A 17,479-nucleotide genomic window follows, 5' to 3' on the forward strand; every position below is an offset into this window, starting at 1 on the left:
TTGTTGACAGGAATGATCTGACCGATGCATTGTGAAAAAATGCTACAACACAGTACTTGCAATGTACAGAATGCAAAAGGAGTACTAAAGAGAAAGAATGTGAAATAAATATAGAAAAGTAAAAATGCAATGATTCAAAACACAGAGGACTGGAGTAAAAATACAGATGTTCATTGTGTTACCCTGCTGCAGTCATCACACTTGGGTTAACCTGTCATCAGGCAGTCCCGCAGTCGGCCTGAATTCCAAATTCTTGGTCCGGCATCGGTTGCTGTCGCTTCTTCCCTGACGTCAGTGCACCAGGGGTATATAAGAGGCATCCGATGCCATTTTCTTCAGTCTTTCTTGCCACGTGGTGCCCGAAGCAGAAGCAGTTCGCAAGTACTGGTCAGCCGACACCTGAGATTTTTTAATCGAATTTCAATCCAAACTCTTCAAAGCTAAGTACCCTGTTGGGAACCTTTTCTTGCCTCAGTCCGATGTCAGAAAAAGTTAACAATTGCATTTCTTGTGGGAAGCAAATACATCATAAGGACTTTCATTCTTATTGTATACCTTGCCTAGGCCCAGACCACAACATCACTGGTTGTCGGTTTTGTGCTAGGTTCAATAAGCGAACTATAAAGCGATGCTTTGATTTCACACAACACTACTTCGGTAGGAAATTTAATTACACTATGCTGTCGGAGCAACCGACTACCGGCGTGCATAAAAAATGCAAAGATAAAGACAGGCAGCCTAGATCCAAGCCAGACTCCGAGGCCTCAGCTGGGCTGGTCGCCGGTTCTCCAGTTTTTAGTGAGGCACCTACGCAGCCCCTGGCGACAGCAGAATTGCAACCCCAGACCGCTTAGGATTCTCAAGCAGAGAGTTCTAGGTTGACACAGCCATTTTCTTTAAGCCCCACCGACAACATTGCAGAAGGAGAAGCCGGTGCTGTGGAAACACCTTCGGTTACAGAAGGTGTCTTCAGGCCGACTACTCTCACCATAAAATCTTATGCTAAGCTTAAGACTCCTCTAAAACCAAAAAAGACTGCTCATCAGTCTCCAGTTCAAGGCTCCATGCCTAAGAAACAGATGCTTAAAATGGCTGAAGATTTGATTTCTTTAATAAGGGGTTCCCAACCCCCCCCCCCAGACAAAAGGCCTAGACAAGAGGAGGATTATGCCTCCTCTGATCAAGTGTCTATTTCCTCAGGCTCCTCTGAGGAACAGGATTACTCCTTTCCCCCTTATGAAGATGCTGATGCTGAAGATTCCATTCCTTCAGCTTCTCCCCCTGAAGACTATTCCTTTGGGGAAACCTTACATACCATGAGGGAACATTTCCACTGGAAGGTCAGGACTACTCCGACTCATAGAAAAGGCTCCGAGAGTTTCTTTTACTCCCCTAGCTCAGACCACTTGCTAACCCTCCAGTTTTAGACATTGTGGATGATGTTTACTTAGAATCTAGTCTAAATCCAGATTCTCTGCCTCCTTTTCCAGCCAAACCAGACAGATATTATAGAGTGCCTGACTCACACAAATTCCTTTACAAAAGCCCTGTTGCTGACCCAGAGACAATCTCCCAGGGTCCCAAAGGGGCTAAGGCTTCTATGGCTAAAAATCCTGTATCCTCTGAAAGGGACTCCAGAGCACTAGATAGGTGGGGAAGAAGGTTTACACCTCAGCTACTCTAGCTATGAGAGCACTAAATTGTCAATTTCACATGCTGAAATACCAGCAATTCCTAATGTCTCAAATAAAACAAAAGATGAGCATGCACCCTCAACAGTCTGAATTCAAGGAAATGCAGGATCTGTTGCATGCAGCTGAACAGGTGGGCAAACATACTTTACAATGTGGATTTGATTGCTTGGAAGCTTCCTGTAGAGCAGCTGTTACTGGGTCTGTTATACGTAGGCATGCTTGGTTAAAGGAACAAGCTCTGCCTGATCATGTTAAAGCAAAGTTACTAGATGCACCCTTACAGCAGGATGTCTTCTTTGGAGTTAAAGCAGAAGAGGTTTTAAAGAAAATGGAGGATAAGGCAAAATCTATGCAGACGGTCAAAGATTTCTTACAGGTACAACCCCCACGCTTCAGCAGAAATTGGCCAACAAAAAATTGGTCCTTTCCACCTTCTGACAGACCACAGAGGGGTAAATACAGATGCCCAAGGGGCAGAGGTCAAGCACAAATCCCTTACAAACCTCGCCAATGGGGCACTGCAACACAGAAGGGAGGAGAAGACAGGTCCCAAACTACTAGAAGACAAACACAATGACTTAAACCTCAAACTGCCAAGCAAAGCTCTCTTGGCAGCTCCCTTGGGAGGAAAATTAGCACTTTTTGCAGACAACTGGCACATCATCACAAAGGACAAATGGGTCCTAGACATTATCTCACAAGGATACAGATTCCATTTCCACACCTTGCCAAGGATAAAAGGAATGCCAAACCTGCCACAAAATCAATGGGCAGAGGCACAAAAACAAATTACAGCTCTCATCTACATGAGAGCTATTCAACTGGTACCTACACAGGAGCAAGGCCAAGGATTTTACTCAAGGCTCTTTCTAGTCCCCAGAAAGGACAATGCTTGGAGACCCATTCTGGACCTTTCGATTCTAAACACCTTATTGCAAGTACCCAAATTCAAGATGCTAACACTACAGCAGCTTCTTCCCATGTTGGGCAAGAAAGCTTGGCTAGTAACGTTGGACCTCAAGGAGGCATACCTGCATGTCCCTATCAGACAAAATTGCAGAAGATATCTCAGTTTCATTGCAGGTTCAACCCATTACCAATTCTCTGCACTGCCCTTTGGCTTATCTACTGTGTCCAGGGTCTTCACAAAATGCCTGGCACCAGTAATTGCATACTGCAGACAAAGAGGAATTCAAATATACCCATACCTGGACGACTGCCTTATCCAAGTAGAAAGCAAGGACATTCTCTTACAACATCTGGCTTTTGTAAAACACCTTCTAAGTTGCCTAGGGTACACAGTAAACGAAAAGAAATCAAAACTAGTGCCCTCACAAAACATGACATTCCTGGGTGCCAGCTTGAATACAACAGCCCAGATGGCTTATCTGATGCCAGACAAATAACTACAACTAACTCAATACTTCAAAATAATGGCAACAAAAACCCAACTCCCTACAAGAAAAATTCTGCAGGCCTTGGGCTTCATGGCATCTTGCATACTACTAATGCCATTTGCAAAACTGCATATGAGGAAATTACAATGGTACCTGAAAAGCGTATGGACTCGACACAGCCACAGCTTGGAAACAATGATGCCTCTCATTCCCTGCCTTCAACAGGAGTTTCTATGGTGGTCACAGGCATGTCACCTTAACAAGTTTCAGTCTTTCACCTTACCCCTAGCCAGGCAAACTATGACAACAGATACATCGGACTATGCCTGGGGGGCACACATGGCAGGACAGTGCGTTCAAGGCATATGGACTGCAGATCAAAGAAATCTGCACATCAATCAAAAAGAAATGCTAGCTGTACAGAATGCTCTGACAGCCTTCAAGGACCTGTTACATCTAGGACAGCTTATAATAAGGACAGACAACACAACAGTAATGTGGTACATAAACAAGCAAGGGAGTACATACTCCTATCCTCTGTGCAGGCAAGCAATGACCTTGTGGAACACAGCACTGGCTTACCAAGTTCAATTACAAGCTCAATTCCTGCCAGAAAAAAAGAACACATTTGCAGAAGACCTAAGCAGGCACATCATGGATCCCCACGAGTGGAAACTGGATCCACAAGTATTTGCAATGATAACTCAAAAATGGGGGCGCCCAGACATAGACCTGTTTGCCAACCCCCAAAACTATCAGCTATCAAAATTTTGCACCAGGACATTTCACCATCAAGCTTGGAAAGTGGACGCACTCTCATTCAGTTGGAAAACGCTGACAGTATATGCCTTTCCTCCATTGCCCCTTCTCACAAAGGTGGTGCTGAAAGTCAGGATGGAGAGACCCCGAATGATACTCATTGCCCCAGGCTGGCCACGCCAGCACTGGTACCCACTACTAAGGAACACGGCCCACCATGGATTTTACCACAAATTCCTCATCTGCTCACACAGCAAGACAGTCAGATTCTACACAGCCATCTCAAAACCTTAAATTTGGCTGCATGGCAAATCACCTAAGCAACCAGCCAGCTCCTCTTTCACAAGCTGTTATGGATGTCATTCTGGAGGCCAGGAGGCCCAGCACCAGGAAAGCCTACTCAGACAAATGGAAAAGATTTTGCACCTGGAACCAAGCTAAAGGCCAAAATACCCTTGAGCCGGACATACCTCAGGTTCTACAATATTTAACTAAGATGTTATACAAACAACTTTCTTTTTCATCTATTAAAATCCACGCCTTAGCTATTTCAGCTCACCACAACATGGATCCTCCCTTATTTTCACATCCACTTCTAAGGCAGTACCTCAGAGGGGCCAAAAACATTAGGCCTCCCAGGACAGCACCAACACCAACTTGGGACCTCAACTTTGTTCTGGAAAAACTTATGCTGCCAGCTTTGGAGCCAGCTTTCTCAGCTGATTTAAAGTTTATATCATGGAAGACTGTCCTGCTGCTAGCAATTACTTCAGCCTGAAGAGTCTCAGAGCTACAGGCACTAATGGCAGTAGAGTCTTTCCTCATTTTTCATCAAGACAGAGTTTCTCTATGAACTAACCCCTCCTTTATGCCAAAGGTGGTATCCAGTGTGGCTCTAAATCAAACCATCCATTTACCCACCTTCTTCCCAAATCCACAGAACAAAGGAGAAAGACTGCTGCACTCCTTGGACATTCACAGGCAACTACGTTACTACTTGGATAAAACTAAGGTTTTCAGAAAATCTGACCAGCTTTTTGTATCCTACGCTACAGCATCACAAGGAAAGGCTATCTCAAAACAGACCATTTCCAAATGGATAGGACACTGCATATGTTTTTGCTACACCCATCATGGAAAACCAGTTCCTGCTAGCATAAGGCCCCACTCCACCAGGGCAGCAGCTACATCTACAGCCTTCCTCAGGAGGGTGCCAACCAAGGATATTCTGGAAGCTGCAACTTGGAGTTCAGTACACACCTTCACCAAACACTATCACTTACCACTTTACTCTAAGTCTAGAGCTGGCTTCGCCACTGCAGTTTTGCAGGGCCTTTTAGCCTCCTCTAACCCTGTTTGACTCCACCTCCCATCCTTAGCTTTGGGATTCAACCCAAGTGTGATGACTGCAGCAGGGTAACACGATGAACATAGTACAGTTTTGTACCTACCATAAATGTAGATGTTCGAGTGTATACCCTGCTGCAGTGCAGGTTACCCTCCCTCCATCCCCTCTGACCTAACTGAAACCTTTCAATACCTTAACATCTGATACAACCTTTGTGGTGTATTTGCTTATAGCTGGAGGGATGTTTTGTTTGTGCTAAACTTTTATTATTGGTACTATCTACTGACCACCTTTTGGGGGGGCACCTGACATCTGGGGCAAGAAAAACTGAAGAAAATGGCATTGGATGCCTCTTATATACCCCTGGCGCACTGAAGTCAGGGAAGAAGCGACAGCAACTGACGCCGGACCAAGACTTTGGAATTCAGGCCGACTGCGGGACCGCCTGACGACAGGATAACCCAAGTGTGATGACTGCAGCAGGGTATACACTTGAACATCTACATTTATGGTAGGTACAAAACTGTACTTTACTGAATAATAGAAACATTACATAGGATAAGAATATCGGCACTGTTAAGATATTCAGATGCATGCAGCATACAAGAGAAACAACAATCGGTATTGGAGACAGTAATGAAGATATATAGGAAGGGTTGCCAGGAGGGGGAGAGGACAGAGGTAAGAGATGGAATGGAAGATGGGTGGGAGGGACTGAATGGAAGAGGGGTTAGGGTAGTGAATAGAAGAGTAGTTAACACAGGAGGGATGCTGACTGAGCTGAAATTATCCTGGAGTGAAATAAGAACACAGCCAGGTGTCTAGCAGGTATATTTTAGTTGCATTTTAAATGATTTAGTGCCCTTTATTTGTTTAAGAGTCAAAGGGATGGAGTGCCAACTGTTACTGACTGAAAAGAAATACAGAGAGGCATCTGCTGTGTTATTGGGCTAGATTGTATAAACACTTGACTTTGTACACTTCAAAATGTCAAATGGAGATTGAAAAAAACATGCCCACATTAAACTGCTTTACAGAAATGCACTCTAGTCCTACAAAGCCAGATTAATGACTGTTTAACTTGATTATGACAGCTGAGTAAACCTTTCTCATTCACAGACATTTCATAAACTCAGCAGTCATAACCCATTATTAACTCTGTACATCTCAAATGTCATCTTGTGGTAAAAATAATAATTATGGACACAACAACATATTTCAGGCTTGTTTCACACAAGCACATAGTAACTCAGGTATTCCAACTTATTTCACATAAATACATACTAATCCTGCAAAGCTAAACTATTCTGTTAAACTGATAATGCAACAAGAAGGTAAGTTACTTTCATCCACAGACATCCTCCACACCCACCCAGCATATAGCTACTTTGCCATGTACAACTCATCTGATTGTGGTAAAAATATCTCTTAATTTCTTATAGAAAGAATGAGGACAAACCCAAAACTTCTGAGACAAAGGTCCAGAATCAGAGACAGATTTTATATATTACTGTTATTTGCTTAAAGTTGTTAGAATAAAAGTTTTTACATTAGTATACATTTTCTGAGGAACACAAAGCCTAAAACTCAAATGTTTGTCATTACTTATTGTCTGCAGTCCTCAACAATTTGTCAGATAACCACAATTTTATGAAGAAAATATCAAAAAAGACAAAGTAAGGGAATAAGAGGCATCCTGCAAAAGTGGGAACAGTTTCAGCTTAGTTTCATGCAAGCAGTACCCAAACTTCATGCATACAGTACACAAACCTTATTTCATCCAAACATGTACTATTCCTATAAAGCCAGAATATATGATGAGAAAACAATGTGAGAATAAGTAGCTTTCACCCACATCCAGCCCCCTCACCATTTTAGTAACTGCAACACTCAGTGATCTGGCAGAAAATTACAAATTATGACTCACAAAACAAAACTATGAGATAAAGTCAGGGACTTTTAGCAGAGCAAATAGAGGGTAAATTGCTTTTATCCACAGCACAGCTACTCACTCTGGTTGTCTTAGAGCATATTATAAAAAAGAGTAAATATTCCAACTTATTTCTCACAGATGGTCCTTAGTCCTTAATGTCAGACTTTAAACTGAGCTAATGAAAGGGGCAAGCTGCTTCCATCCACAGCACAAAGAAGCCCCCTCAATCTGGTTGCCTTCCAGCACATTACAAAATGAAAGAATAACTATTCCAATTTATTTCACATAAATGAACACTAGCCCCCAATGTCAAGTTCTGAAATGAGCGAATGAAGAGAACAAGTTGCTTTTATCTACAACACAGCAAGCCATACTTGGAGAATAATAACCTGGTCTTGACAAAAGAAGTCGATTGTCTCATGAGAACAGTGCTTAATGGTATACTCGAGCTGGGAATTCTAATATAATAAGTGCTAAGTTAGAAGTAAAGGTCTAGTCTAGCCAGCTCTGATGGTGCAGAGAAATAAAATCCCAAGGTTACTCATTTAATGACTTGGACACCTGATGCAGCTGGCAGAGTGAAAGAGAGGAATGAAGGGGTGTGGCCTACTCAACTCTCTCAGAAGTGAGCGGAAGCTGCACATGCTGAAGAGCACATGCACAAAGCATGAATTTCCTTGTGGATAACAGAGAAACCTGTCTGTCGTGTTCCCTGGTAAGTGGGCAAAGACTGTCCAGCTCATTTACATATTTTATGGAAGTGAGAAATAGCCAAGTGCTGACATGACACACTTTTCAGAGTGAAAAACTGAGCCTTTGTGGAGTGGTAGAGACAGCAGGGGAAAATGCTGATGGCTGTCTGGCTCTGTGGAATGGAGGGAGTGAGTCCTACCCTTGATCCCAGTAACATGGTTTCAATTAGCGTCCCTGTAGGAGCCAGGGAGGAAGGGAGAGAAGTCAAGAGTTATGGCCCATTCACCTCTCCTGGGAGGAAGGGAGGACACATAAAACTATGGTTTGTCTGGTAGAGACCAAGGAAACCACTTACAGTGTTTGAGGGAAGGTGTATGCTGCTTTTGTTGGCAAGTTCCTTGCTAAAGCGAGGAGAAAAACAGTATGGTCAGTCCATTGCCTGGCCCCCCTTACATTTCTAGGCTGAGCACCCATATGGAAGTATGGCTAAACCGAAAAATGTTTGAACCACCCCTGATGGCTGCATGGAAGATGACTTCTCTCAGTCATCTGCTGACAAGCAATGGGAGCAAAGGAGTTGATTGATCAAGAGAGGATCTGATGGTTGGCAGGAAGCAGAGGCAAAACAAAAAATTTGCAAGAAAAAAAAAAAAAAAAAAGGAAATACCTTGAATGCCACCATGGTGATGGTACCAATTAATGGGTCCTAACCAGAGGGTGCGTAGGGGGAAGAGTTATAGTGGTGAACTTGATGTTCATCCTGCAGAGAAAAAAAACAATGAAGAGGACCTTCAAGTAAAGTTTTAGGCTGCTCTGAAGGAATGTAGATGTTCATGATACCTATAAATTTATGACATCTTATAGGCATTTTGTTAATGACATTTTTTTCTGCCAACAAGAAGTAGTTAGTTGACGTCAGTGTGTAATTTAGGTATTATCTGCAAAATAATAATAACAATAGCCCATATGTCTTTGTGGATATGTCCCTCCCTAAAAATAAACATCCAGAAATTGCAGTCTCACTATCTGGAATTTGAAACTGTCCAGTTTCAACGAAAACATCTGTTGCATATAAAACAGTTGCAGCATGGATCTGTTCTAATTTGTTGCATGCACGTCTAGTATTTATGTCCATAAGTCATAGTCCAGCTATTAAAGACCAAGACACATCACGAGAAAATGTTATGACCATGCTGACCAATTCTAAGTTGAATCTATATCACTGTTCATTTCAGAAAAGTGTCTGCGTATCTACAAGGAAATTATGCCTTGCATGTGCAACCCTTATCCAACATGAGAGAGGTGGGTGGCCTCCAGTCTTTAATTCTTCTCTGTCTCTCTGCCAGCTCCATCGGGTGTCTGAGGTATTAATCAAACATGCCCACATTGTACTCTGGGCTTTATCCCTCTGCGCTCTCAACAAAATCAAGTTTGTGACTAAGCAAGGAATCAACCCAGTACATAAAGCATCTATCAGATGTGAGTGTTGTTCCAAAAGATGAAATGCATTGGCACCACTTTTACCCACAATATCCCTTAAGAAACAGAAAACATGTCTCACAACTGGCCTACTAGGTGTCTGTACTGTTAGTGCTGTGGCATCCTTCTAACATCTTGCTAACAAGAGTTATAAGGCTCAGAACATCTGCCCAACAGCCGTGCCACAGTCTGACCATAAAAGTTATGCTGAGACAGTTTTTACTTGAGCTAATACTACTGATGAGTCCACAGAGGACTTCTTTCACAACTGTGCTGCTCTCAAAGCATAATCAAGTAATGCTCTGGCAGCTTTCTAACCCCCAGTAAGATTACTGAAGTGCAGAGTACTTCTCTGAGAATTGTGAAACTCTATGATGTTGACTGTCAAATTCTGACATCATGCAGCTCTAATATACTGCCAACAATGAGTCACAAAGCAGCGGAGCTTCTTCTGATGCTAGAGTGCAGTGCTTGTATGCTGCTTTTGTAATATAATCAGTCACAGTGACTGGGTGCAGGCAGTTTATTTGTCTAGGAACTATGTAATTTGAATTTGTAGCATGTAGTTCTCTCTCACTTTTCTGTTATATCAGTATGACTGATGAGGGGGCAGTGAAAGTTCCAATGGCTTGTGTGTGTAACTTGTAATGGACTGAGCGTTCTGACCTGCAGCAATGCCACTAAATCTGGGCATATCACCTGTATACTATTCTACCTTCTCCCTTATAGCTGTATTTACTGGCATAGTTCTGTTCTGACACCATTCTGACATATAGCAGTGACATGGATTCATAGTAATTAATCAGTTTACTGGTGTCACACCAACAAACATCAGAAAAGTAAAGGTAACACTTCAGCCAGCAGTGCAAAATAAAATTAATTTTCTTCACTCTAACCACCTGGAGTATTTCAAAACCATGTTGTCAAATATTGACTTAAACCAATAATCCTACTAAAAGTAATTATTCAGGGGTACAAAATTTCAAGCACCCTGTCACTCCTAATTCTTTAAATGTGGTAACTTTAACATCATGTAATCATGTAATATTAGGATAAGAGAAAAAATGTTCTTCTCCATAGACTTCTGCAAGTTCAGCTAAGTCAAGCAGCAGTATATGGCTAAGCGATGATTCACCTAAGCACATTTGTCAAATCCTGATCTGAGTATACACAGATCAGTTTAACTCATGTATACCCAGTGACGTTAAGGAGGAGGTAGCACATACAGCATGTGTGTGTCTCAGCTTTGGTACACTGAGCTGCTCATACAGTGTCTCATTCCATTCTGTCCCATAGCAATACCATTCATGAAGGCTGGCAGCTGTTCTGATCCCTCCTTTAGACATACTGACCATCTAACAGCTGTACTACTCATTGATGGATGCTTATACAGATGTGGTGCCTTTTTAGCCAACCACAATATCACTTAGGAGCAGAGCATCTGTTTGCAATTGCGCTATCATCCTCCTTCTCAACATCCTAGCTCAACAATTCTTCACAAAGCCAAAAATAATGGAAGGACAAAGCCAATGTATTGGAGCAGTTTGACATTACTTCTAATTCTCATAAAAAGTTAACAGGTTTTGCATCAGCATGCATTTTCTGAACAATACAAAGTGTGGCACTCAAATGTCTGGCATTATTGACTAACTATAGTACTCAGTGATTTACCAGAAAATAAAAAAACTTATGAGTATCGAGGCAGAAATGTGGGCAAAAACCAGGGACATTCTTCAAAATTCTGGATGGTTGAAAGATATGGCTACCATGTGAGGGTAATATCTAGTACCACACTACTATTCTAAACTAAATAGTGCCTTAGAATGGTGCAGCATTTCTCTGCCACTTTTGCTACTCCATAATCGTGGCTTACAGTGATCTAGTAACACTACAATGTCTACCAATACCACTGGTAAGAGGAAGCACCTTTTGGACAGTAGCAGTGTAGCTAGGTTGGGACAAAGGGAGTAGGAGCCCTGGGTATAAGGTATCAGGGAGCATGATCACTAGATGTCGATGTATATTAGTGCAAAACCAGCTTTCAACTTCCAATATGTCATGCAGTCATTACCGAAGGATTTGAAGCACTTGAATTTCAACACTGAATGTACCAAGCACCTTGTTACATTTGTCGCAAGCAGTTTGCTCCAATTACTAAGAGAAGAACCCCTTTTTGTTTGCTGCTGCTGAGCTCCTCTTTGAAGACTCAGAAGGCTTTTTTTCAAGGAGGAGAAAAAAAAACGTATTTTTTTAGGAAGGGAGTGCCAGATTTGGAGCTGCTCCAGGTGCAGAACAATTAGTTATGGCTCTGTTGGACAGTTCTACTACTTCTTAGTAGTACTTTTTTGCACTTCTCCTGGTGAAGTTATAGTGGCAGCAGACTAAGTAGAACATGCCAAACTTTGCCTTCCCAACCACAATGTGCAGCTCATTTTAGGGGTCCCTAAGCATTTCTTGTTAATATAAGAGCTACTACCCTCCAGGGTATTCTGCATCTGTCCCCAGACCTCCTCCTATTGGGTTTTTTTTCTGGAACAACTACAAAAAGGGTCACCTAGGAGGCATTCCTACAAGACGCACTAACAACCTCGGTTGTCTCCTCTACATCTGAAGGAATAAGAGTTGAACTTGCATGCTGTCTCTGATCACCAGGGTTCTGGCACTGTGATAAACGTAAGTCTTTCAGACAAATGTCATTTTCAAAATATATACCAAGAATCTTGTTATTTTTATTGCTACCTACAGTTAGAACTGTAAGTAGGAGATCTGACATTTGGGCCCTGTGCAGTTCCCAAAACTGTCATCCCCACAACTCAAAGTTGAAGAGCAGAAAAAAAATGTCTTTGTAAAGTTGAAAACAATGTAAGAAGCAGCACCAGGCAGCTTGCTATAGCTAATTACCACACAGTGAGCATGTCAATGTTTCACATGGGACTGCAAATGCAATATCAGCATTTATTTATCTATGAAACCAAGATACCATTGCGGTTTCACAAATGAGTACCAGTTCTGCACTCCTTCTCTATTAGCACTTGCCAATTTTGCCCCTGGACACCACCTTCGCCTTACACTAGTTAGGGCTCTGCCTACAGCTCTTGACCTCAGCTTAGGATGTAAATGTTGAATGATGGCCAAACAAAGAGCTTTATAAAAACAACACACTTTTTAAAAAAAAAAAATATGCATTTAATTTGTACTTTGTAAGCGCCTTTCTCTCTTGAACAAACAAAATGCTTACAAAATAATCCAGCAACTAATCATGTGACTTATTCATTCTCAGTACTAGACCCCAAACTCTGGGAATCCCATCCTTCTAGTTTTAAAGGCACTTCTTCTTACCCCAGATTACATGCCCTGCTAAAATCCTGTGTCAAAATTCAATCCAAATGTACTTGCAGCCCAATAAATCATATCACCTAAACACAAAATTATGCCTGGCAGTCTGTCTCTCCTCCTCTCTTTATATATCCCAATGGAATTTCACATAAAAACAAGAATAGTTCTGTTGCTATAATCCTTGTATGTACTGGATCCTTTGTAAATTATATTTCCTCACAGCTGTATCACTATGTCGATAATGAGACAGTTTAACATACTTAATATTGTTATGTCTTTTCCTACCAGCTATCAACATTCTTGTGACGTAGGTAGCCCGTTTGTTGCCATTGGATAACTATCAGTTATGAAAGTGATCATCCAGGTTGCCATCGGGCTTTTTATACCCTACATTCTTCCACCCCAGCAGCCTTTGTGGGCAGAAGTTCCATAATTCAGGCCTCTTTCAGCATGTGTGCTTCCAAGCTGCGTTTTGGGGTCCCATTCCAAACTCTTATGCCACATGTGCTGAGGCATCCAACATCTACCACATGTCAGTTTTGCAGTAAGCAGGGCTGTCATCCATCCCATGGGATGAGTGAACCAGCATCAGACACTCACTCATCTTTCTCTACTGGCTCTTCAAGTTCCTCCATTACATTGCATCTGGGTCATAGTCAGCACCACTGAGCTGGCAGAACAGCAGAAAACATTACTAATGTGAATTATCATCTTTCTGACCTTTAGCAATACTGCTGAAAACACATACAGCATATTTCCAAAAGCTATGCTAATCCTTCATGTGCCATAACATGTTGACCTACTGCAATGCCACTGTTGATGAGCAGAACATCTGCTTAACACCTCTGCTACCACTTGGCAAGTAATGCTATGGTTTCATTCTGACTTGACACAGTGCATTTAAGAGATAAACCATATTTTAAGTATACTGGCCATGGTGGTGCAGTGATAGCATTGTCGCCTCACAGCAAGAGGTTCTCCCATTCGATTCTCGGCTAGAGCTCCTTCTGTGTGGAGTCTGCATGTCCTCCCCACGGTCGAGTGGCATTTGAAAGATATGCGTAGAGCGTGCCTTCGTTGATGGTTGGGCGTCGAGCTGGCACCTCGTCACCGTAAAAATCTACTGCAAATCATTAGCTGACCGGAGTTCCAATGTGGCGACCCCTGACCGGGAAAAGCCAAAAGAAGAACAACACTGCTCCCTAACAGAAGCATATTGTGTCCAGAAGTCATTCCTTGCAATATCAGTTTGACTGATGGCTGTGGGGGGGGGGGGTCTCTTGTGCTACTTTGTGATAGTAGTAGTAGTAGCAATTAGTCCTCTGGCACACTCCATTGTATGACTGTTGAAGAGTGCATTATCTCTCTCTCTCTCAGAGGTATGTTGCTCCCTGATACTAGAATGTAGTACTGTCTCACATTCTGTGAAGTCCCATTCCTAAAGGTAACTGTCTGGTCATTGTACAAAACACAACATTTGGAAGGAAACTCCACAGTTTTAGTGTCAAAGTTTATATGACTGTAGCCCAGAGACAGCAAGACAGCATGTTGAAAAGAAAGAGCCCATTTTAAAACTGTTATGGTTAGCATTCACTGTTTTCACCAGATTGTCAAAGTACTCAGTTTAGGTCCCCACCTCAAACTATAACATTTTCATTATTCTATTCTTTCCCAAAGAGTGATGTCATAGCTGCATAAAGTCACTCACTGGGACATACTATCATAACATCACTGCCATAGTTTAACAGATAGGGGTCTATAGATGGCATATTGAAAATGCAGACCTTATATGCTACAAATGGGCAAAGGTATAACAAACATTTATCATATTGAATACAGGCTGATATCATTGTCTGTGATCGTACTCATAGAGATACATTAGAATACTTTCCCAGGGCCCCAGCTCCTAACAAGTGGTACTAATATTGATGTACTTCATCCAGGCCCCCAGATCCTAACATTTGGTACTGATATTATTGTACTTCATCCAGGACCCCATCTCCTAACATGTTGTACTTTGTCCAGGGCCCCAGCTCCTAACACGTGGTACTGATATTGATGTACTTTGTCCAGGGCTCCAGATCCTAGTATGTGGTACTGATATGATTGTACTTTGTGCAGGACCCCATCTCCTAACATGTGGTACTACATTGTTGTACTTCATCCAGGACCCCATCTTCTAACATGTGATACTGATATTGTACTTCGTCCAGGCCCCAGATCCTAACATGTGGTACTGATATTATTGTATTTCATCCAGGACCCCCAGCTCCTAACACATGGTACTGATATTGTTGTACTTCATCCAGGGCCCCAAGTCCTAATACATGGTACTGAAATTGATGTACTTCATCTAGGGCCCCAGATCCTAACATGTGGTACTGATATTATTGTACTTCATCCAGGACCCCGTTTCCTAACATATGGTACTGATATTATTGTATTTCATCCAGGACCCCCAGCTCCTAACACATGGCACTAATATTGTTGTACTTCATCCAGGGCCCCAACTCCTAACATATGGTACTGATATTGATGTACTTCATCTTGGGCCCCAGATCCTAACATGTGGTACTGATATTATTGTACTTCATCCAGGACCCCATCTCCTAACATGTGGGACTGATACTGTTGTATTTCATCCAGGATCCCCAGCTCCTAACACATGGTACTGATATTGTTGTACTTCATCCAGGGCCCCAGATCCTAACATGTGGTACTGATATTGCTGTACTTCATCCAGGGCCCCAGATCTTAAAATGTGGTACTGATATTGTTATACTTAATCCAGGGCCCCAGCTCCTAACATGTGGTACTGATATTGATGTACTTCATCCAGGGCCCCAGATCCTAACATGTGGTACTGATATTATTGTACTTTGTCCAGGACCCCATCTCCTAACATGTAGTACTGATGTTGTTGTATTTCATCCAGGACCCCCAGCTCCTAACACATGGTACTGATATTGTTGTACTTCATCCAGGGCCCCAGCTTCTAACACATGGTACTGATATTGATGTACTTCATCCAGGGCCCCAGATCCTAACATGTGGTACTGATATTATTGTACTTCATCCAGGACCATATTTCCTAACATGTGGTACTGATATTGCTGTATTTCATCCAGGACCCCCAGCTCCTAACACATGGTACTGATATTGTTGTACTTCATCCAGGGCCCCATATCCTAACATGTGGTACTGATATTGTTGTACTTCATCCAGGGCCCCAGATCCTAACATGTGGTACTGATATTATTGTACTTCATCCAGGGCCCCAGATCCTAACATATGGTACTGATATTGTTGTACTTCGTCCAGGGCCCCAGATCCTAACATATGGTACTATTGTTGTACTATGCTGTCAAGAAGACTGGCTGGTGTGCAGGAGCACCTTCCAGAACAGAGTACTGACAGATGAATAGGTATTTTGTGAGGTGGGCATCATAGCCAGAATAAAGAAAACATGAGCCCAAAATGTCTAGCAGTGTACATAATTACAGTAATTTGTTAAAAAAATATAGAGAACATAATGAAATGAATAAATAAAACACTTTTCACTGCAAATTAATTATACCATAGGTATGAAGATGGCTCTCTAATTGAGAAGGATGTTTCCAGCAACTCTAAATAATAATTGTGGGTGGTGGAGTGGTTATATGGTCAGTAGCGGTAGCACTGTGAAGGGCTGCAGAAAACTGATATGGACCTTGTTCTTTGAAGGAAAAGGCAGATAATGTCTTCATTTTTGTGATCTGGGACATTAGACACCCCTTACTTGTCTACTGTGATTACTGATGCTGGGGAACTGATAGTCTCAGTGCTGTTGTAAAGGTGTTTGGTTTAGGCTGGGAGTGGGATGTTGAAGTGGGTGGATAAGAAAGGTTTTATAATTTAAACAAATACTTGGAGTTTGTAATAGGGACCAAACTGGAGAATGCACCACATTTTCATAGTAGGATCACTTACATTGAACACCATAGCAACCCTCGGGGTCATTGTAGCAATGTATTTGACTCACATGGAGATGAGAAATTGAAATGGATAGGCAGAAGTGAAAAATGTTATAATTCTTAAAAACTTGTCATTCAATCTGTACATGTAATAACTTGACCATAAAGACTAGACACTTTCAAAGATGCTATTGAAAGATGTGTGGAATATGTTGAGTGGAAGTTCCCTGTGGATGGATAGGAAAGTTTTCTTGCATATATATTAAAAAAAACATACAGCAGAATGGATTTCCTTGAAGAGGACTTTCTTTTTTATTTCAGACTAGGACTAACAGGCTGGACATATGTCACTATCATAGACGAGAGATGTATATGGATTTTGAAGGAAAGAAAGACAACTATTGTATTTGATTTATTAGTGCCAGAACCCCTCCCACTAATGAGATGCTTTACCTCACTGACAGAAACATCACTTTGATGTCAGCTTCAAATGTGCATTTCAATTTTCATCACCAAAGAATCATTCAGGAATAAGAAGTGGATGTGCTGTAAACTAAGTATGGTTGAATTCTAAACAGAAGATGAAATTGAAGAAATTTAGTTCAGAGTATTACATGGAAGACCACTTCTTAAGAACTTTGAGTAAACTAGTGATGTTCTTCGTGTTTCACTGTTGCACTCATTACATTTGGGTAATCTGCTTGCAGGTAGCCCTCAGTCGGCCTGATTAACAAAGTCTTGGGTCCTGCATTGGTTGCTGTCCCTTCTTCCATGACGTCAGGTCGTCAGGGGTATAAAACATGCAGCCGACGCCATTACATCAGTCTTTCTTGCCGTGCAGTGCCCAAAGCAGAAGCAGTTCGCAAGTGCCGGTCTGCCAACTCCTG

General features: G+C 42.0%; 1 protein-coding gene across 3 annotated transcripts in view; it reads left to right on the forward strand.

Annotated features, from left to right (window-relative positions):
• The window catches only part of TRPV3 (transient receptor potential cation channel subfamily V member 3), a 579,202-nt gene that overhangs the window by 475,248 nt on the left and 86,475 nt on the right, over positions 1 to 17,479 (forward strand). The window lies entirely within an intron of this gene.

This window comes from Protopterus annectens, chromosome 8.part0 (genome assembly GCF_019279795.1).
Source record: "Protopterus annectens isolate FY-2018-M chromosome 8.part0, PAN1.0, whole genome shotgun sequence".
NCBI lineage: Eukaryota > Metazoa > Chordata > Ceratodontiformes > Protopteridae > Protopterus > Protopterus annectens.